This window comes from Phyllostomus hastatus, unplaced genomic scaffold (assembly GCF_019186645.2).
Source record: "Phyllostomus hastatus isolate PE091 unplaced genomic scaffold, TTU_PhHast_1.1 phas_contig_34, whole genome shotgun sequence".
NCBI classification, from domain to species: domain Eukaryota; kingdom Metazoa; phylum Chordata; class Mammalia; order Chiroptera; family Phyllostomidae; genus Phyllostomus; species Phyllostomus hastatus.
In genome coordinates, this window is record NW_025333857.1 from 28,179,827 (window position 1) to 28,203,340 (window position 23,514).

A 23,514-nucleotide genomic window follows, 5' to 3' on the forward strand; every position below is an offset into this window, starting at 1 on the left:
TCTCACAATGTAACCAGAATGCCAGGATGCAGATCAAAACCTTGTTTTAAAAATCTATCTTCTAAGGAAATGAATCTCATGTTTAAGATGTTTTTGACTCATCAGGACTTATATATAATGCTAATTTCTGGAAAAAATATAAGCCTTTAGGGGGAGGGATATAAAATCCATTTGTAAAATGAGGATGGGGAAAGCAGTCAACACTGAATGAAGAAGCAGGACTTTTTGAAACAGTTATTTCACAGATACTAGTCACTGATGCAACTTAAAATTTCATTTAGAAAAAATACCCTTGGTGTCAATCATTTCTCCCACATTCTATTCCATTCATCATAAAGCATCATAACCAGACATGAGGAGCTTAAACAAAAATGCCCTTGTACATTCATTTACAAATAATTTACATCTTACTTAAAAAATCTACATAAATACATAAACAAAGGCTTCCAAATCTTCAACACTATCAATTCAATTTAAAAGATGTCTAATGCTGGTGAAAGGAAAAACGTCTGTCTTTAATAACTAGTAGAGCTGTTTAATAACTAGAATAGCTCTACTATTCATCTATTAAACAGATGAAGCTACTTCATGGTTTTTTGACACCCACCTTGTTAAATCTCCTGTTTAGAGGGAGGGGAAGAGAGGGAGAGAGGGGGCTAATCAAGGGGGCTAATTGGGCTTTTATTTTTTAGCATCACAGAGATACTCTTGTAGGTTGCATTAGGCACTCTGAGTTCTCACAGTGAAATCGATTTGGGTTCAAGTTCCTGCTTTACCAGCTTACACATTACATGTCAATTACTTACCTCCAAAAGTCTCATTTTCCTCACCTGTGAATGTGCACAATAACACCTATCCTGTAGGATTCTTAGGAAAATCTAATGAAATACTCTTTCTCTACTCCAGGAGAAGTTATTAAATAATGCCTGAGACCTTTCCCTTCTTAATAAGGACTCCATTAGTTCCTATAGATTAAGTCTCCAATTAAAACTACCCAATGATGTTGATCAATGAATAATTGTTTTTAAATTATTTGATAGCTTTTCACACAATTTATTTCATTGTCTCATCCTTAGAACTTCAGTCGCAGTAATAGTAAGAGCTAATATTTATTTACCCCAGTGCTGAGCTAGGTGTTTTACATACATTAACACATTTTGTCTTACAACATTTTAAAGTAGATATTTTCCTCATTTTTCACAAAACTGAGGCTCACACTTGCCTAACATCACATCACTAATAAGTGGCACCGCTGAAAATTGAAACCCAAGCTCTGATCCCTCAACAGTGGTGGAACGAGAGGGTAAGATGGAGCGTTCAGCTAATCCTAACTCCCCCTAATAAACTGGTGACTACTGAGCACTGTCATCACAGCTCATTTGGCTAACAGATAGGTGTCTGAGGCATTGTCTTTTTTTAAACCTATGAACAATCTAGAAAGCTCAAAGCAATGTCTCATGTGAACTAACAACAGTGCTGCCTCAGCATTTCTCCATCAAAAATCAAACGTGGACTCAGTGGGATAACCATTTTAAAAAGAGCCTGAGTCTTAGATTTGAGTCCCAACTCTGAGTGTGAGCTGTGTGCCCTTGGTAAAATACTACCAGCTCTCCAACACTCCATTTCCTTGGCTTTCAAATGTTAAAATGTGGCTAGTATAAAACATGGAGGATTGAGCTAAACAATATCTGTAAAAGTATTTTTTACATAAATGTACTTTTATTTTCCAACACAACTTTTCCAAGAAATAGACAATATGAAAAGCTAAGCTTCCCTGAGGTAAGTGTGAGGCTGAGAGATAGTTGATCTGTGGGTCACGTGACCAAAGCAACAGCATCACATCTGCTGCTACATATCATGGAACAGGTGGGGATGGTGGAACTTTCGACAACACACCAGTAAAACTAAAAAGAATGCATCATTAATTCAGGACAGAAAAAAGGTAACTTGTGGCAGACAAAAAGAAGTCTATACTTTTTCCATACATTAACTTCTTTTTTACATTTTTATCTACACATTAACATCATTTCATCATTTATGGAGTTGAACTTACAATTTACTCCAAGGCCTAAATATAAATATACATATAGTTTGTGGAATTTGATTCTATTTGCCCAAAGATGGTTCATGTCCATCAACACTTGTGGTGTCAGTGATCACAAGTATCTGTTGCTTCAACTGCCAACTCTTTGGTGGGTAGATAGGTCATTTTTTGTAGCTATTGTCTCTTCTCTCTTGGGACCTACTGAAGGATTTGAGGTACAACAAATGCTTTCTTGGACCTTGTGAGTTTCCATTTTGTCATCACTCATTTGGGATTCAACATGGGCATGAACCTAATGTAGGAAACCAGTGGCATATAGATCCATGGTTGCAGAATCATCAGAAAATAGAAGGCAACTCTTTAACTCTTTCTGTCCTTACTGTTGGATCCAGGTGGAAGGTTTGCTCCCTAAACCATTTCTCATCAGATAGTTGCTGAGCTGGGAGGAGGATGAGGAGAAGGAGCGGGAGGATAACCAACTGAATGGAAATCAGTTCTCATATGGTATCATCATCAGTAATTGGGGATCAGCATCCTAGGATTCAAGGACCTAATCTGCAACTTTCTGTGTGACCTGGACAAGTCCCTTTCTCCTCTCATCTCAATGATCTCATCTGTAAAATTATAGGTGTCAACAAAATGGTCTCTTTCTGAGCACAAGACTCAATCCAGTAATGTTCAGGGTTAACTGGACTGAGCAAAGCTAAAATATTGTTATTTTTATCAGACTCATTTTGTTACTTACTCCAAGAAAAACAGAAGAGTCCTATTTTCAAAAACAAATAGTTTAAGAAAAACAAACTGTCAGCTCCAGAGAGGTAATTCCACTTTGCTTTCCATGGTGGGCTTTAGGATCAGAATGCTGAATGTAATCTGAACCCGGGAATGAAACATGAAATTAAATCACCTAGCACACTGTCAATGCCAAGTAAATGTTATTTCCCTTTATACACCTTTTCCCAGGCCCTTCAGTGTATTCCTGACACTAAAAAAAGTGAAGGCTTCCCAAATATCTGCCTCAAGAAACACATCTCACCCACGCAGTGCCAGCAATGACAAAAGAAATCCCAATTTTTAATGCAGATGTTGTAGAACTCATTGCTTCCTTGCCTACTGGCACAGAAACTGAGATCTGACACTTGGGGCATCATTTTTTTCTTTGCACAAATGAGCACTGGGCCCTTTGCTTAGAAACAGTTAAATTGATTTGTCTCCAAAATGGCACACATGAAAAGAAGAAAAACAACTAAAATGAACAGAGTTTCTTCTTGTCTTGCGGGGAGCTCAAGAGCCTTTCTGTTCAAACTTCATTTTCCTAGTAGTAGGACAGTCATGAGAAATGTGAAAAGACTACTCAAAATTAGGCTCATTTTGGAGGCCAGATGTGTTAAAAAAAAAAAGCCCCTCCCACCCAATCTTAAGAGAGAAGACACAGAGGGAAGAAATTAGGACACAGACTTCTGATAGCTACTATACTGCCATTTGGTGAATTGTTACACCAAACATTTCAGCCAACCTATTGACTAGGATAACAAATTACAAAGCAAAAATGCCAGATTCCAATAGACTTCTCATTCTTTGACTCAGATTCAGCAGCAAAGACTCACGATGCTGATGGAACCAGTATCTAAATGGATAACACAATTTTAAAAAGAAAAGCAGAGACCAATAGAAAGAAAGCAGCCTTCTGGTGCACTGACATGTGGCCACAGGCCAAACACAATCATTGTAATGAGGCCTATGTTCTCTCCACAAGTCTGACATGGTAGCCCAAGCTCAGCTGATAGAAGATGTCAATTAACCAATGGCTCCTTTCCTTGGGACCAGAATTTAAGGGGAGCTGCCTGTCATTGTCTCTGCAGCTTTGACCTATTCAGCAGCTCCATTATGCTACAAGAATAGCCCACTGGACACCTCAGGCCAACAGCAGAATTGGTTCTGCTCCACACTCCATGGAGGTCACATGAACACAAACTATTCAGGGAGAGAAGCCCACAGGGCAATGGACCAAAGCCAACAACAGAGTCCCTCACTAAGGCAGCATCCCCTGTTTTCTTCAGCATAAATGATCCATGTTTATCACAAAAAAGACTGTCAGGTTAATGTTTTAAAAAGCAAAGTCACCCATATCCTGACCATCCGTAGGTAACCATCTTTGCAGGTTTACATATGCCTTTCAAGAATTCATTCTCACAGAAATATGTATGCATTTGCATTTTATAAAAATAGAACCATAGCACATATATATATACTATGCTACAACTTGTTATTTGGACTTAGTAATATGTAATATTCTATAGTACTTTTTAAAAAATTATTGTTATTCTATTATAGTCTTCCTAATTTTTCCCTTTGCTGTCCTCCACCCAGCACACCCCCCACTCCCACAGTCAATTCCCACATTGTCGTCTATGTCTGTGGGTCATTCATACATATTCTTTGTATAGTCCCTTCCACTTCTGTCTACCATTATCGTATAGTACTCTTTAAAACACCAAATCCTCTATTTTGCCATATTCATGGTATTTCCAACTTTATTCTCTTAAAATGTGTGGGTGAAAAAAGTATGGCATTAAATTCTGGAAAAACATATACAAAAAAAATCACACTATGACAACCATCTTTTACCACATATCTTTTTAATGAAAATCTTTTTTTTTTCTAATTTTTTTCTTTAAAACTTCTCAGGAGGTAGAATTGCAGATACCAAGTCTATGCACATTTTTAAAGCTGCTGAGACTTATCCCCAGTCTGTAGTGCATGCTTTTTCAAGGGGAGCCCCCACACTTAGTATGGTGGTATGCAGGATGCCTAGAACTGGATATTAAGTGGTATGCAAATCCCAGTTGCCAAGAAGCCAATGGGAAACAAATTGGAAGACTTTCTAAAACATTAAGGTGATTATTGCTTAGTACCTAGAGATCTTTCAGCAATTTCATATAAAATATTTCTTCATGTCAGACCCATAATCACCTTTTCAAAATTGTGCCGTTGAGAGTGGTCGATATGTGTTCAGTGTGCACGGCATAAATCTCTCAGATCCACACTGCAACCTGCAGAGCTTCACCCCCCTCCCCCACTGGAGTGGGTCTCCAGGATCAGCCAGGGCAGCTGAAAAGCATATGTTTTGGTATTCCACTCTCACCTCCTCTCCTGCTCCCTCCCCCAGCTTCCTTCTACATTTGGGCTTGCACATTTCTCCATTTCTCCTTGATAAATGCTTTTAGGAAAATATTTTACAAGATGCTTACCTATGCAAATCTGTCTTTCAAAACCATTAGCTACAATCACACCTAAACCACACGAAAGACTGCATTCATTGGGTGCCAAATGGGAATGGTCAATGACCAAAGGTGAGCATCAACACGGAGCCCAAAGCCTTTATGGCCTAAGTCATTTGTCCAGAGGAGTGAAATGCAGTTGCTTTGCTGTCCAATTGAGAGCCGCACACACACACACACACACACACAAACTCACATGGACCAGGTAGTGGCTGGATCAGGCAAGGGTCATTTTCCAAGAAGTTGGTATAAAGCTGACATAGGAGAGGAGACTTTCTCATAGTCCTAGGGTGTTCCACCATCAGACTGGACACCTCCTACATTACTAAGGAAAAAATAATCTAAATATAAATAGCTTCCCAGGCCCTGTGCTGAGGAATCTGGCTCTTCTAAAAGCTGCCAAGAATCCCCATTCATGTTTCCCGGAGTTCTCTGTGTTCAGACGGGCTTGGCTGCCCTCACCTGTGCTACCACACACAGGCTACCCAACCCTGGTTTGTTTGCGTGCTGCATTTGCTGACATCGCAGCACATGAAATAGCTGTGTTGGTATTTCCACTGGGGGCTTGTATCTAGTGCCAAATGACCTACAAGCACCTGAAATGCATCCTGAGATCTGGCATGGGGCAACTACTTACAGCCCATGTCTATGCAGGAGCAGGAGTATTTGGGGAAGATCCTCATGTTTTGGCTGCCACCTATGTTTATTCTGAGGTCACTGTGGTCCTCAGGTGTTAGAACTCAGAGGCAGCTACTGGAGGTGGGGTAGAGACTTATAAAGGATGATAGCTGAGTTATGGCAGCTGTGCAAAGCTAGCCCTCCCATGGAAGTTGGGAGGTAAGCAGAAGCTCTGGAAGCTGCTTAAAGAAAATATTCTTCACCCATGGTGAGTGGCTATCTTTCTTCATCCAGGCTCTCAGAAAGTGGCAAATGCTTTTATCTCTGCTCAGCAGCTCCACAGTAATCAAAAGTTTATCAGAGAGATCCCCACACTCAGAATAGTCTCAGTCCCTAAGAACAGTCTCCTGAGAGCCCAAGCCCATTGATGGGTAGAGAGCAGTTGCTGCAGGCAGCCACACAGTAGTGACATCACCAATAACAGCACACTTCTTTGTAAATAAAACGATACCCACTTTTTTTAATCCTCACCGGAGATGTTTATCCATTTAGAGAGAGAGAAAGTGTCCAGGGGAGAAAGAGAGATACAGAGAGACAGAGAGAGAGAAACATCAGTATCAGAGAGAAACATCAATGTGAGAAACATTGATTGATTGCCTCTCATATGTTCCCCAACCAGGATCGAACCTGCAACCTAGGTATTTGCCCTCACCTGGGATTGAACCCACAACCTTTTGGTGCATGGGATGATGTTCCAACCAACTGAGCAACCCAGCCAGGCTGTACTCACTTTCATTTAATCCTCCCAAAGCCTTTATGTAGTAGATGCTATTACCCCTCCTTTTAAAGATGACTGTGCTGAGGCTTAGGGAGGATGCATTGATTGCACAGGTCACACTGCCAGTAAGTGGCAGAGTGGAGTTTGAAGCCAGATCTGTCTAACCCTGAAGCACCTGCTCTTAACCTCTGTACCAGGTACACACCTGTCTGCTCACTCAGAAATGAACACCAGGGCATGTACTAAGAAGGGGAGACAATCACATTGTTCACACTTTTCTTTGCCAGCGGCACAACAGCAGCTTGTCCATGTCCAATTTCCAAATGGTTCACTGGACCATGTCATTTGAATGCTGCCCCAAACCCACACTGCCACCCAATCTAGCCCCAAACAAAATCAGTCCCTTTCATCCAAATCTTGTATTTCTTCAGTTCTGACCATGGAACCACCATTATCCTCATCAACCAGATATGTAAATATGAAGTTATATTTATCTAACCCTTCTTCCTCACCTCTTTGCAATCAAATAAATCATGTCTTTTCCCTTTCAAAATGGTCCTTTAGAGCATATGATCCTTGCGTATTTATTCCAATTGCCTTGGAGCTGTGACCCCTGCCTCCAGCCCCACAAATGCATCCTAAATACCACTTCCAATTTAGACTTCCTTCAGCACTGCTTCAGCCATTTCATACCTTTCCCAAAACCTAAACTCTAGAGGCTAAATTTGTTTATCTGGATATCAGGGTTCACTATAACTAGCCCCACCCTACCTTTTAATACTCGAAGACACCCTTTATGCTATCAAATGAGACCACCTCTGCGACTCCTCTCACCAACAAGACCCACCCCTCAGTCTGTACTAGTCCAATTCAAAGCCCTGTTCAAGCACTAGGGAGTCTTTTACTTTTATATCTCCCACCATCGTACCCTCAACTTAACTCTGATCAAGACTTTTGGTCTACTGGACACAATTTATCATTTACATACTTCCTCATATTCTTCACTAACTGCTTTCTAAATAAATCTAGGTCTTTTCCTCCCAATTGGATATTTCTTAACAACCAGAACTCAGTCTTTTATTTCTCAATATATAGTAATGAAATGATCAATAAACTTCTTTTCTCATGATTACACAAATTTTATATTATTACATTTCACAGAGAACCCAATGCATAAGTCTTGGTCAATACAGCCATTTCTAAATTAACTATAATGAAGTCAAGACAATTTTCCTGAATCAAGAGGCTTAGCTTGGCTTTGTATGAAAGAGATTATGACCCGTGGTTGACTGCAAATTTAAGTGAACCAATTGAGGGACACTGCCACTGAAAAAGCCAAGCCAAGGCAATCTGGGCCTGTGTCATGAGAAGCATGATGCCCAGATTATGAATATAGGTCCCAAAACAGCCTGCACTGAGCAGGGCACGTCCTGAATGATGCATGCAACTCTAACTGCTCTGTTCAAATTCAGTATACAATGTGGTCAAGCTATTGATCATCCATAGGAGTGGGATCAAACCAATGAAGAGATGTAGAAATGATTACAAATGAGAAACGATTGAAGGAATTGGTATGTTTAGAGGATCATCCAATAAAAGGGGCATTATAGCAAAGACAAGGATTTGTTCTATGTTCCACCATAAGACAGAACCATTACGTGGAAATCTTAAGTAAGATGTGCAAAAGACCCTTGTTTTATATGTATTAAGTCTATATATTTGCAGTAATTTCCCTGTCATTAAAGGTGCTGAAGTAGACATGAAATGTCTATGTCCAGAGTGCTTTGAAAAGGATTTCTACACTGAGTGAAGCTACAATGAGATGGTCCACTAGTGGCCCTACCATCTTCTTTCCTTCTTTTTTTTTCTTTCTGATATTGGGGAAGTCCTAGATTTCTGTTGCCTTCTAAGAACATGAAAGGTATTTAGTTCCAATATTCATAAGCCACACTCCTTTCTTTTCTGAACCATCCACAGTGAGCTATGAGTAGAAAACCCAAATGCCTATAAGTAGGTAACTAATTCTCTGCATCAGATTGAAAATAAAACAGTAGAGTCCAGTGTAGAACTAGTAAGACCATGCACTGCTCAAAGTTATTTAAATTCCATTTATTTTAAAACATTCTAGCATGCAAATTGGAACATCCAGTTTGCAACCCCTGAAATAATCATAGTACAGAATAAAATACTGAAGTTTTTTGAAGGCTCCATGATTAAATAATTTTGAGTAATGATACATACTATAGAAATCTTCTTGGGAATTTATAATTGATATTCACATGCTAACAGCACTAACAAAATATTAATTTGCTTTAACCTGGCACAGTTGACCACAAAACTCTAGATTCTAAAATACACATCTAAAACCCCAAAACCCAGTCTTTTTATGAATACATTTTGGGAATGCCTTCATTTTCTTTCTCAAAACATTCCGTCTTTCTCCATTTATACCCATTTCTACTTCAAAAAGAAAAAAAGGATTTGAAGCAAATACTAAAGGAGTGAAAGAAACCCATTTCTCTATAGATTGTAAACCTCAACTTCTTATCTTCAATAGACTGCTTTCCTTCCCCAAATCCACTGCAAAACTTCAAAGCCAGCATTGGTATCCATTTCTTCACTTGAAGTCTACACATGCTCTGTCTAAACGATCACTTCTTCTTCACTACTGAATATCTACAAAACCATTCTCTTCCCATAAAGTCCCCAGGCCATTTTCATACCTCTTTAGGCCAAATTAATCCAATGATTGTTCTACAAGTTGTAAAGGACAGGAAACTAGTATAAGACACAAGCGCCTTGCCTTATGGAGCTCACCTCATACTGGAGGATCCGGGTCTACATTCATGTAGGAGTCAGAGGTTAGAATTCACAGCCAAATCTGTGTGCTAATGGATGATCTGAGAGGTCTCCCTTCATCTTGACAATGACTTTCTGATGTATTTTCTGTGCTATAACTTAGAGGAATGACTGTTATGTCCCCAAGACAATAACTACCTCTGTCAAAAGTGAGTAAGGGGCACATCAGACCTCCAAGCACCAATGATATGGTTGAACCATTGCTCATGTGGCCTAATTAGAAAAATGTGGAAGGTTTTCATTCCCAAGAGTCCCTATAAACAACAGCTTCCTCAGTGTCACCCAGAACTTGCTTTGCTTCAATCAGAACTCAGGGGGAAACAACTCAACTAATGACATAGTCAAGAAATCAACTGTGGACTAATTAAAGTAGCTGGTAATTTTAGGTTTGAGCAGTTTGGATAGAGTCTGGGGTGATCCAGACTTAGTTTGGCACAATCCCTATTTAGGTTGGTCTATGAGACTTGCAGTGTTTGAAGTGTGACTTTGGGTGTTGATGGGAGTTTATATAGGCCAGTGAAGATTCATTCATGAGTTACAAGTACAGGGCATATCTGGTCTCTAAAATTGACCTGCTCGGAGAGAACTGCCCTTCAGTGTGTGAAGATGCAAGAAATGGTCCTGCACTTCCCCATCACAGAGATAGTTTGAGGCTGTTATGTGTTCATTTCATTTGTTTCCAGAAACTTTTTGATTTCTTCCTTGATCTCATTGTTAACCCATTGATTATTTAATAGCATGTTACTCAGTCTTCATAAATTATACACCAACAATGAAAATCAGAAACAGAAATTGGGGGAAATACCATTTACTATAGCAACAAGAAAAAAAAAGCACCTAGGAATAAACTCACCTGAGGAGGTAAAAGACTTGTGCTTGGAAAACTACAGAACACTGAAGAAAGAAATTAAGGAAGACGCAAATAAATGGAAGTATATATTGTGTTCATGGATTGGAAAAATTAACATCATTAAAATGTCCATGCTATCTAAAGCAATCTATACATCAACACAATCTCTATTGAAATACCAATCACATATTTCACACATTTAGAACAAATATTTCAAAAATTTATATGGAACCAACAATGACCCCAAATAGCCACAACAATCTTGAGAAAGAAGAACAAAGTAGGAGGGATCACAAATACCTGCTATCAAACTATATTGCAAGGCCACTGTAATCAAAACAATCTAGTAGTGGCATAAAAGCAGACACAAAGATCAGTGGAACAGAATAGAGAGCCTGTGTCTCTATGGCCAATTTAAATTTGATAAAGGGGGCAGGAGCATACAATGGAGTAAAAAATAGCCTCTTTGACAAATGGTGTTGGGAGAATGTACATTAAAAAACAAAAGAAACTAGACCTCCAACTAACACCATACACCAGAATAAATTCAAAATGTATAAAAGACTTAAACATAAGCCATGACACCATAAAAATCCTACAGGAAAACATAGGCAGGAAAATTTCAGATATCCCATACAGCAATATTTGCACCAATATATCCTCTAGGGCAAAGCAAATAAAGGAAAGAATTAAAAAATGAGACTATATCAAATTAAAAGGCTTCTGTGTGGCTAAAGAAAACGTCGGCAAAATGAAAAGGGAACCAACCACATGGGAAAATATATTTGCCAATGATACCTCAGACAAGGGTTTGATCTCCAAAATATATAAAGACCTCATACAACTCAACACCAGGAAGGCAAACAATCCAATTAAAAAATGGGGAAAGGACCTGAAGAGACACTTCTCCAAGGAGGACATACAAAGGGCCCAGAGGCATATGAAGGAATGCTCAACATCACCAGCCATCAGAGGGATGCAAATTAAAACCTCAATGAAACAACACTTCTCACTGGTTAAAATGGCCATCATAACCCAATGGATAAACAAGTGCTGGCAAGGTCATGGAGAGAAGGGAACGCTAGTACATTGTCGGTGGGAAAGCAGACTGGTACAGCCACTGTGGAAAATGTATGGAATTTCCTCAGAAAACTGAAAATGGACTAACTGCCTTTTTACCTAGCAATTCTGCTGCTGGGATTATATACTAAGAATCCTGAAACACCAATTCAAAAGAGCCTATGCACCCTAATGTTCATAGCAACACAATTTATAATAGCCAAGTGCTGAAAACAACTTAAGTGCCCATCAGTAAATGAGTTGATTAAAAAACTGGTACATTTACACAATGGAATACTATGCAGCAGAAAGAAAGAAGGAACTCCTATATTTCGCAACAGTGTCAATGGAACTGGAAAGTATTATGCTAAGTGAACTAAACCGGGTGGTGAAAGACAAATACCATATGATCTCACCTATAAGAGGAGCCTAATGTACAAGAAACACAAAGGAGTAAAATAGAACCAGAGCCATGGAGACAAGGAACAGACTGACAGTGACCAGAGGAAAGGGAGTGGAGGATAAGGGAGAAAGCAGAGGAAGGGTCTAGTCAAGGAACATGTATAAATGACCCATGGACAAGGACAATGGGGTTGGGATTGATGGTGGGAGCAGGGAGTGGGCAGCGGTGAAGGACAGGGGAGAGCAACAGGGGCAAATTGGGACAACTGTAATAGAACAACAATAAAAAAAATTAAAGGTGAAAAGACAGCACAAGTTTCCCATGCCCACTAAATCATTGCAAGCAGTGGCACTCTAGTGTCAGCAAGTAGAAGAAAGCTTGCTCATGATTTAAATGCAGTCCACCAGCTCGACCCCACTATTTGTGACACCCCTTGTCCCAAGGGGGTAAACCCACCATTTCAAAACCACATGGGTGTGGTACACCCAGAGAGTGAAATATGATCTAGCCAGATGGGAAAGGGTTTGGGGGGAGGCAGTGGCTAGGGGAAAAAAGTAAAGGGATTGAGAAGGGATTTTACAACAATTGGAAGTTATAAAAGCAGTCATAGGATGTAAAGTACAGTATAAAGAATGTAGTCAATAATATGACAATATCTATATATGGGGCCAGGTGGGCACTAGACTTACTGAGGTGATTGCTTCATCTACATATATGTCTAATCACTATGCTCTGTACCTAAAACTAATATAATTTTGAATGTTAACTATTATCAAAAAATAAAATAACTTTCTAAAAAAGAAATGAACTATCAAGCCATGAAAACACATGGAAGAATCTTAAATGCATATTACTAAGTAAAAGAAGCCAATCTGAAAAGGCTGAGTACTGTTTGATTCCACCTGTATACCATTCTGGAGAAGGTAAAACTATGGAGACAGTGAAAAGATCAGTGGTTGCCAGGGGTTGTGGGGGGAGGACGAATGGCAGACAACAGAGGGTTTTTAGGGCATGGAAGCTATTCTGTATGTAATTAAAATGGTGGGTACATACAATCACTATACATTTGTTAAAACCCACAGAATGCTCAACACCAAGAGTGAAGCCGAATGTAAACTATGGACTTTGGGAAATGATGTGTCAAAGCCAGTTCATTCATTGTAAAAAATGTACCACTCTGGTGGGGGTGTTGACAGCGGGGCAGGGAATCTGCATGTAGTAGGGAAGAGGGTATATGGGATATCTCTGTCCTTCCCCTCAATTTTGTCGTAAACCTAAAACTGCTCCAAAAATTAAAGTATTTTCTAAAGTAGCTTTACATAACCAAGTTGTTCCAAACAAATTTAAAAATTCTCCAGTGATGGCCTTATGTATCAGTTTTTAAGTTTAAATTAGTTGAAAATAAAGAAAATTTCAACTTCAAAACAAAAATCATATAGGAATTACCATAGAACTCCATCCTCCTTTCTTTCGAAGTAGAGACTCCTTGTAGTCCCATCTTCCCAGGGGCAATAGACCCTGTTCAGAATCTGTTACCTAGATTTGGAAAGTCTTTCCAACATCCTAGCAAAAGTGAGTTGTTGCAGTTGAAACATTACCCAAATATGGAACCATTCAAGGGTCCATGTTCCCCCTTCACAGCATCACCCCAATCCCCAAGACTAGCAGGAGAGTCTGTGGAACTGTCTTATAGAAGTGGAAGCACATTGCCAGTTGTATGAGTCATCCTGGTCCAGCCAGCATCTGCTTCTCCCACCAGAACATGATTCTTCTTCCCCTCCCTCCTCACCCACTCCTGGAAAACACCTCCTAATGACTGTGGATGGTGCCCATGAGAGGAGGAGAAGGAGGAAAAGAGTCACCTTCCGGACCCGGCAAGCAATCTGTTCACACCTGGCAGCGTGAGCTTTGATTATCCTCAACTCAGGTTGTATTAACTACAGATGTCTCTAATTTTCACAAAGGAAAGGAGCTCTTGTCTGGAATAAATGAGATAGATAAATTAGAGGGGGAAAGGAAAGAGTCAAAGGTGTCCCCCCCTACTTTTCATCTGTGGCGATCTGGGTGCTCTAATCTATTGTACAAATGTCTGCACACAGCATGCCAACACTTGCTTGTAAACTCACAGGAGAAATATCACCTGGAGACAATGAATAATGTCTGTTTCATGCCTTTCGCCCCTAATAGACTTTTTGTTTTGAAGGCATCATATGGATTAAGTTAGTAACACCCATCCTCACATTTTCAAACCACTATCTCCCCCTAAATCATCTCTCTTTGGAACTTGACAGGTTATCACACCTTGTCTCATTTCATGCTGCAGCTTCCCACGAGCAGATTAGTATTGCTTCACAAATCACAGGCTCCCTTCCTGAGTAAAACACCTTTAAAATTACAGCAACTTTCCCCAAGGGGTATTAAAATTCTTTTTTCCAGAGTCTGTGGTGTTCCACCAAGGGGTTTCATTGTTCTGAAGCACCATGCTTTGGATCATCTCCTTGGCTGAGGGTTTTATAAAACAGCCAGAGAAAAATTTGCCAAGCCTGTGATAACTTCATCTCCATGTTTAACAGGGTGTCCTCTGGGCAGGGCTCCAGGTGGCCTCAGCTCTGTGAGCCTTCAGAGGGGCAGGCAATGCCTGGAGCTGCTCTCCCAAGCCCAAGGTGCAGAGAGAAAGACAGGAAACAGACATCAGCATCACCCTAGTGGTGCTCTAGTTTACGAAGTTCAAGCACAACTACTTGATATTTGCCAACTTATTCCAAACCACAGTCAGGTGCAGAAGTTTCTGAGTAAATAGACACTATAGAAGAGCCAAAGATTGTGGCTGCTTCCCCCAAATGCTCCTATGATATACTTTGTATTTGTAATGGTCATCTGTCACTTCTTCCTGCTCAGAATCCATTCCTTCATCTTCAGCTATTAGAACCTCAATTTCTCTTGAGGGGATGATACAACTTGGATGGAGCCTACCCCAAGGTCCAAGCACTCCAGGCAAACATTGACCAGCCCTACCCAAGGAGAGGACTCACCCAGGCTGCAGTGATTGACTCAGTGACAGGCATGTGATCCCTATCCAGGAACTTCTTCGATACTGTCAGATGTTTCCTTTCCACAAGAGTTGATAAGCTGGTAATGTAAGTCTGGATCTGCTGGCTTCCCTCTGTGGCATTTGGGATGCTCTAATCTACTATATAAATGTCTACACATGGAATGCCAACACTTTCTTAAAAACTCACAGGAGAAATACCACCTGGAGAAAATGGGGTGTGGGTGGAAGAGACGCTGTGTGAGAATGATGCTCTTGAAGAAGAAAGCACTGTCAGAAGTGAGAGACATACATAAAATTGTCTGACACCTGGATCCAGCCATACCTGAAATTACAGCCCTATTTTAATCATGAGAACAAATAAATTTCCTCTCCTGCTTAAGACAGTTTTAGCTGGGTTTCTGCCCTACAAACAAGAGTTCTGATAGATACATCACCCAATAACTTGAAGGAAATAAAAGGTGTTAGCTGCCCCAAATGATCTATGCATTAATTTGTTCGAAAGGCACATATCAAACACATAACCTAAGTCAAGCTCAATGTTTGATATTAGGAACCCAGAGACAAATAAGACATAATTATTGTAAAACCTTAAGGTACTAGTACTCATTTGGCAACCAAATTCATTTTCAAATGTTCCAGACATAGTGGGTATTCTTGAATTTATTTTCATTAAGAAATGAAATAGCGGTCGTATATGGAGATGGTGGCTTTACTCTAGGCAGCATTTTTCTCGGCTTCTGTGAAGAGTGGGGAAACTTGCGGATCAGTGGAGAAACAGAGCAAGTGGGCTAGGTTACCGAATCACTTTTGAAAGCGGGACATCAAAAATTATTGCACTCACTGGAAAACCAGACGGTAAGGAAACGGCTACAGGACAAAAGGGGCCCAGGGATCAGCGTGGGGTCTAGGGGTGTGCAGACCCCAGGCCTACACGGTGCTCCAGGGTCTGCCCCAGGGCTCCCAGGAGAGGGGAGTCGCTGCTCCCTCCCCCAAATACGGGGGGGGGAGGGGTAGTGAGCAACTCCAGGGGAGAACGTGTTGCTGGAAGGAACAGATTGGCCAGTTGGACTGGGAAAAAAATCACCCAGGGACTATGAACACCCACCCAGAGACCTGAGAGGAGTGAGGGACTCTAGCCGACAGGACCAGGGGCAGCCTGGAAGGGTGCCTGCACCCCTAGCCCAGTGGAAGTGCAAATTGGTGGAGAGTACAGAGCCGGGCCTCGCTCTGCTCGCGCCCCATAGGGAGGCCTGAATCGCTCACTGCGGTCCGGTCCTGGGAGGGACGTGGCGCTTGGTGCGTTCCTACAGTAGTGGCTCAGAAATTTCCAGCCAGCCCGACCAGGGAGGCCGGGAAAGGTGCCAACACTGGGTCGGAGTGCGGTTCGGTGATGACCAAGGAGCTAGAAACGGCTTGGCTCGAGCACCATTGGGGAGTCATCGCGCAGTCATCCGGGATGACTGACTCTCGTGTGCTTTGATCCTGGAAGGGTCTCGGCAAGGCACTTAGGGCAATCCTAGACCCCGAATCTCAAAAGTTTGGGGGAGGGGCGTGCCCTTTTACGATCCCCAGGGAGGGCGCAGTGAATCCCAAAACATCGCGGGTGCCTCCTGAGATCATAGAGCTGGAACCCTGCAGGACCCCGGAGTCCGGAAGAACGTGGAAGTGAGATCCAGAGAGCCAGTGTGTTCGGAAGCGCCCAGGCTACCTGACAGACTTGCTGATATCTGGCTGGGAGAGAGAGAAGCATTTCAAAGGTCCCTGAGCCAGCTGAAGCCAACAAGATCAGAAAAACTGGTCTGGCCAGTTAGAAACCAACAAGAGGTTTTTTTTTGTTGTTTGGTTTTTTTTTTGGTATTGTTTGGTTTTGTTTGGTTTCTCTGGCTGTTGTTGGTTGATTGATTTTATCTTGTGTTTTATGTGACATTTTATTTTTCAATTCTTATTATTTTTATCTCACAATCCCTTATGTTTCTCTTCCATTCATCCTAATATTATTCTTTCCACTCCAAATTTCTCTCCTGCACTACATCTTCTGCTTTTATTTCCTTTTTTTAATCTTGCAAGTTGCTGTAAATTTGTATTATCTTTTTCTCACTCTTCTGACATTTTTTATTTTAATAATATTTTGGTATTCTTTTTCTTTCTGTATAATCTTCTTTGCTTGGCTGGTTATACTGTCATTTGATAGATTCCCCCGGTATCTCAGTCACAAGGTGTTGATAAGTTACTATCCTTCATCTGCGTTCCATTAATACACCTCTCAAGGTTCTATACTCTTTATTCTTGTTATCTAGACCTCATCGATTCTGCCACAAGACTGTCACTTTACTATTACTGCTAGTAAGACCTAGTCTATACAATTGTAATTGCTTCTCAATACCCCTACCTGATCTCAGCCCACTTTGCAATTTTATGAACTATACTATTGTGGGGGTTGTCTCTATTCTTTTACTCACTACTCCTATATACTAATCTTTAGTCCAACCCTACCTTAGAATCTGACCTCCCACAGCCTCACAGCTTTCTAGATCCAACTAACAATCCTCTCGTCCCCAATAAGAGTCTTACCTTCTTTCCATCCTTTCTAAAACGTGGATAGTGGGGTGGAGGATCACGGTTAACACTATAACGAGTGAAAGGATAACCCATCTCTTCTCTACTGGCTGCTAAAGTAAATATCATAGTATACTGTCTTCCTGTTTTAAACCATTTTGCCTTACTCCTCCAACTGATCACAAAAAAGAGTAGGGGGAAGCTGTGAACACCAGGATGCACGAAGGAGATTGCACCACTGAATCTCACAAATATTCTACCACAGAAGTTCACACCATAATTAAAGGGAATTAGAACAGATCAAATTAACAAACAAGAAGAAAAAAGAAGAAATACACGAACAATGAGAAAACAAAGAAAAAACCCCCAACTGAAGGGAAACGAGGAAGCCTCAGGAAAAATGCTAAATGAAATAGAGGCAACTCAACTATCAGATAATGACTTCAAAACAATGATTACCAGGAAGTTTAATGAACTCACAATGAGCTTTCAGAAATTAGAGGGGAACTACATCAATCTCACTGCAAACTATATAAACATGAAAAAGGAAATAGAAACTCTCAACAAAGGTCAAGAGGAAATGAAGAATAAAATTTCTGAACTAAAGAACACAGTAGAAGGAATGAAAAGCAGGATCGATGAAGCAGAAGATCGGATTAGTGAGCTGAAGGACAAAGTAGAAAACAGCATCCAGAAAGAGCAAGTAAAGGAAAAGAGGCTCAGAAAGAATGAAGAGGGATTAAGAGAAAATGCAAGACAATATGAAACGTAATAATATCCGTATAATAGGGATACCAGAAGGAGAAGAAGAAAAGCAAGGGATCAAAAACCTAGTTGAACAAGTAATGAAGGAGAACTTCCCTAATTTGATGAGAGAAAAAGTCACACAAATCCAGGAAACACAGAGAGTCCCAATCAGGAGGAACCCAAAGAGACCCACCCCAAGGCACATCATAATTAAAATGACAAAATTTCAAGACAAAGAGAGAATCTTAAAGGCAGCAAGGGGGAAACAGGAAGTAACATACAAGGGAGCCCCAATAAGGCTAACAGCTGACTTCTCAATGGAAGCACTTCAAGCCAGAAGAGAATGGCAAGAAATACTCCAGGTAATGAGAACCAGAGGGCTGCAACCAACGCTACTATATCCAGCAAGGCTCTCGATCAAGATTGAAGGCCAAATAAGAAGCTTCCCAGACAAAAGAAGTCTAAAAGAATACACCTCGACCAAACCAGCTCTGCAAGAGATTCTAAAAGGACTGCTTTAAGGAAGGGAGGGAAAAGAGAGAGAGAGAGAAAGAGGAACACATGTACATAAAAGAAAATGAATAAGTACCTATCAATAATAACCTTAAACGTAAATGGATTAAATGCTCCAATCAAAAGACATAGAATAGCTGAATGGATAAGAAAAAATGACCCACATATCTGCTGTCTACAAGAGACCCACCTCAGGATAAAAAGACCTACACAGGCTGAAAGTGAAGGGCTGGAAACAAATCTTCCAAGCAAATGGACAGGAAAAAAAAAAGCCGGGGTAGCAATACTCATATCAGACAAAATAGACTTCCAAAAAAGGTCCATAAAGAAAGACCCAGAAGGTCACTTCATAATACTCAAGGGAAGAATCCATCAAGAAGACATAAATATTGTAAATATATATGCACCCAACATAGGAGCACCGAAATACATAAAGAAAATCTTAGAGGACTTCAAGAAAGATATGGACAGCAACACAATTATAGTGGGAGATTTTAACACCCCACTATCAAAAATGGACAGATCTTCTAAACAAAATATCAACAGAGATATTGTGACATTGAACAATACCCTTGAGGAAATGGACTTTACTGATATATACAGAACCCTCCATCCAAAAGAAGCTAAATATACATTCTTTTCAAATGTACACGGAACATTCTCAAAGATAGACCACATGATAGGACACAAAACAAGCCTCAAGAATTTCAAGAAAACTGAAATCATACCAAGCATTTTCTCAGACCACAAGGTACTGAAGCTAGAAACCAACCTGAAGGAAAAAAAACAAAAACACTGAAAATCATGGAGATTAAATAGCATGCTATTAAACAATGAATGGGTCAAGAATGATATTAGGGAAGAAATCAAAAGGTTTCTGGAAACAAATGAAAACAAACCCACAACAACCCAAAACTTATGGGACACAGCCAAGGCAATCCTGAGAGGGAAGTTCATAGCGATACAGGCCCACCTAAAAAGGTTAGAAACATTCCAAACAAACAACCTAACCCTACCTCTACAAGAACTTGAGGAACAACAACAAAGGCAGCCCAGAGCAAGCAGAATGAAGGAAATAACCAAGATCAGAGCAGAATTAAATGACATAGAGACTAAAAGCACAATTCTAACGATCAATGAATCCAAGAGCTGGTTCTTTGAAAAGATAAACAAAATTGACAAGCCTTTAAGCAGACTCATCAAGAAAAAAAAGAGAAGACCCAAATAAACACAATCAGAAATGAAAGAGGAGAGATTACAACAGATACCACAGAAATACAAAGGATTGTAAGAAATTACTACAAAGAACTGTATGCCAAGAAATTTGAAAACCTAGGTGAAATGTACAAATTTCTAGAAAAATATAATCTTCCAAAACTCAATGAAAAAGAAGCAGAAAGCTTGAACAGACCAATAACAATAAAAGAAATTGAAGCAGTAATCAAAAAACTCCCAACACACAAAAGCCCAGGACCAGATGGTTTCACAGGAGAATCCTACAAAGCATTTAAGGAAGAGCTAACCCCTATCCTTCACAGACTATTCCAAAAAATCCAAAAAGATGGGAGTCTCCCAAACTCTTTTTTGAGGCCAACATCATCCTAATTCCAAAACCAAATAAAGACACAACAAAGAAAGAAAACTTCAGGTCAATATCACTGATGAACATTGACGCTAAAATCCTCAACAAAATACTGGCAAACCACATCCAAAAATACATTAAAAAGATCATAGACCATGACCAAGTGGGATTCATTCCAGGGATGCAAGGATGATTCAATATTTGCAAGTCAGTAAATGTAATACATCACATAAACAAAAGCAAAGACAAAAACCACATGATCATATCAATAGATGCAGAAAAAGCATTTGATAAGGTACAGCACCCATTCATGATAAAAACACTCGGCAAAGTGGGAATAGAGGGAGCATTCCTCAACATAATAAAGGCCATATATGAGAGACCTTCAGCCAACATCATACTCAATGGCCAAAAATTAAAATCTTTTCCACTAAGATCAGGAACAAGGCAAGGCTGTCCACTTTCACCACTTCTATTCAATATAGTACTGGAAGTTTTAGCCACAGCAATAAGACAAGAAAAAGAAATAAAAGGCATTCAAATCTGAAAGGAGGAAACAAAACTGTCACTGTTTGCAGATGACATGATAGTATACATAGAAAATCCTATAGACTACCAAAAAACTGCTTGACCTAATAAATGAATTTGGCAAAACAGCAGGATACAAAGTCAATATCCAGAAATCAAAGGCATTTCTGTACACCAACAATGAAACAGCAGAAGCAGAGATCAAGGAAAAAAATCCCATTTGAAATAGCAAAAAAGAAAAAATAAAATATCTAGGAATAAACCTAACCAAAGAGGTAAAAGACCTGTATTCAGAAAACTACACAACACTGAAGAAAGAAATCAAGGAAGACACAAACAAATGGAAACATATACCGTGTTCATGGATTGGAAGAATTAATATCATCAAAATGTCCATACTACCCAAAGCAATTTACACATTCAATGCAATACCTATTAAAGTACCAATGGCTTATTTCACAGACATAGAACAAACACTTCAACAATTTATATGGAATTATAAACGACCCTGAATAGCTGCTGCAATTTTGAGAAAGAAGAGTAAAGTAGGAGGGATCCCAATACCTGACACTAAACTATACTACAAGTCCACTGTAATCAAAACAGCCTGGTACTGGCATAAAAACAGGCACATAGACCAATGGAACAGAACAGAGAGCCCAGAAATAAGCCCAAGTCTGTATGGTCAATTAATATTTGACAAAGGAGGCAGCAACATTAAATGGAATAAAAATAGCCTATTCAACAAATGGTGTTGGGAGAACTGGACAGCCACGTGCAAAAAAATGAAACTTGAGTACCAACTTACACCATATACAAAAATAAATTCAAGGTGGATAAAAGACTTAAATACAAAATGTGACACCATTAAAGTCCTAGAGGAGAACATAGGTAGGAAAATCTCAGATATTTCATGAAGAAACTTTTTTACTGATGTGTCCCCTAGAGCAAGGGAAATAAAGGAAAGAATAAACAAATGGGACCTCATCAAAATTAAAAGCTTCTGCACAGCTAAAGAAAACAGTATCAAAATAAAAAGAGAACCAACTGTATGGGAAAACATATTTGCCAATGATACCTCAGACAAGGGTTTAATCTCCAAAATATATAAAGAACTTACAAGACTGCACTCTAAGAAGACAAGGAATCCAATTAAAAAGTGGGCAAAGGACTTGAACAGACTCCTATCCAAGGAGGACATACAGAAAATCCAAAGACACATGAAACGATGTTCAATATCGCTAGCTATCAGAGAGATGCAAATTAAAACCACAATGAGATACCACTTCACACCAGACAGAATGGCCATCATAAACAAAGCAACAAACAACAAGTGTTGGAGAGCTTGTGGAGAAAAGGGGACTCTAGTGCAATGCTGGTGGGACTGCAGACTGGTACAACCACTATGGAAAGCAGTATGGAACTTCCTCAGAAAACTAAAAATGGATCTGCCTTTTGACCCAGCAATTCCACTGCTGGGACTCTATCCTAAGAATACTAAAACACCAATTCAAAAGAACCTGTGCATCCCAATGTTCATAGCAGCACAATTTACAATAGCTAGATGCTGGAAGCAACCAAGATGCCCATCAGTAAATGAATAAATCAAAAAACTATGGTACATTTACACAATGGAATTCTATGCAGCAGAAAGAAAGAAGGAGCTCCTACCCTTTGCAACAGCGTGGATGGAGCTGGAAAACATGCTTAGCGAAACAAGCCCGTGAAAGACAAATACCATATGATCTCATCTTTAACAGGAACCTAAATAACAAAACAAAGAAACAAGCAAAATATAACCAAAGACACTGAAATAGAGGACAGGCTGACGGTGACCAGAGGGGAGAGAAGAGGGAATTTAAGGGGACAGGGGGAAGGGTTCACAGGAACAAACTTAAAGGACACATGGTCATAAACTAAGGGGAGGGTGGTAATGGGAGGGAAGTGGGGAGGGTGGGAGGGGGGACTGGATTGGGAGCAAAAGGGAGAAAACTGTATTTGAGCAATGATTAAAATAAAAAAAAAATAATAATAATAATAATAAAGAAATGAAATAGCATGAATTAGCAAAAGGACCTAGCTACTTTACATAATCCAATCAGTGCCTTCATACCTCATATGCAAATGACTTTTTTCATGTTTTTGTGAAAAGAGCTAAAAGTATATCTAATAAAGTCTGGAAAGGGGAGTATAGTGGCCATGTGCTTGCTTATACCTGCACAGGGTCCAGTCCTTTGTCTGGAAAATGACTGTGGAACCATCTTAACCACGGTTTACAGTCTTGGTGAGGCTGTCACCTTGATAAGACTGCTCCCACTCCCAGACAAAGGCATGGCCAAAAGACACAAGTTACTCCAATGGATTAGATCACTCCTTTTCAGTCCCTTTTTCAAGACCTCCCCACCCCCACCATCACCTCAGGCTTTTTCTTTTCTATCTTGCTACCAAGTTGATATCAACCAACCTCTTGGCTTTAAATGCCATTTATATAAATTTAAAATATTTAACTTTAAATACTATTCTCCAGCACAAACTTCTCCCATGAACCCCAGATGGCCTTCTCACATGTCCAACTGCCTACTCCTGATACTTCCACCCAGTCTCACCCTTAATATATCCAAACCAAGCTTTCAACCCCAGCAAA